General features: G+C 41.2%; 1 protein-coding gene across 1 annotated transcript in view; it reads left to right on the top strand.

Moving 5' to 3' along the window:
• Positions 1 to 29: 29 nt before the first annotated feature.
• The window catches only part of LOC118330291 (rho guanine nucleotide exchange factor 2-like), a 3268-nt gene continuing 2972 nt past the window's right edge, over positions 30 to 325 (top strand). The window contains exon 1 of the mRNA XM_035664777.1: positions 30 to 170. The gene's annotated coding sequence lies outside the window, so the exon portion shown is untranslated. The remainder of the gene's footprint in view (positions 171 to 325) is intronic.

Raw genomic sequence — 325 nt, 5'->3', positions numbered from 1 at the left:
GTTATTGTTGTTTGTAGTAAGTGGACCTATTCAAACTCTTTCATGCTAATTTTTTCCTTTTAGGTTAGACGATGTGCCACTGAGAGGCTTAAAGTTTCTGTCCCAGTCCACTGACTCTCTCCATCAAGGGACCAAAGTCAATGCCTCGACTGAGTCACTCACTGATGAAGGTAGCATCAACACACACACAAAAACTGTGAACGCACACAAAAACTGGAGAAAGCATATTTCATTGTGTGTCGGACAAAGCTGATCAACAGAAAGTTGTGTCTTTGATGTGGAAGCAGATTTTCCCTCCTAATTATCTATGTGTGTGTGTGTGTGT

The sequence above is a fragment of the Morone saxatilis genome, unplaced genomic scaffold, assembly GCF_004916995.1.
Source record: "Morone saxatilis isolate NCDOM2014 unplaced genomic scaffold, NCSU_SB_2.0 Contig2, whole genome shotgun sequence".
NCBI classification, from domain to species: Eukaryota; Metazoa; Chordata; class Actinopteri; family Moronidae; genus Morone; species Morone saxatilis.
The sequence above is the reverse complement of the archived record's forward strand: the minus strand, read 5'-3'. Positions and strand labels throughout refer to the sequence as shown.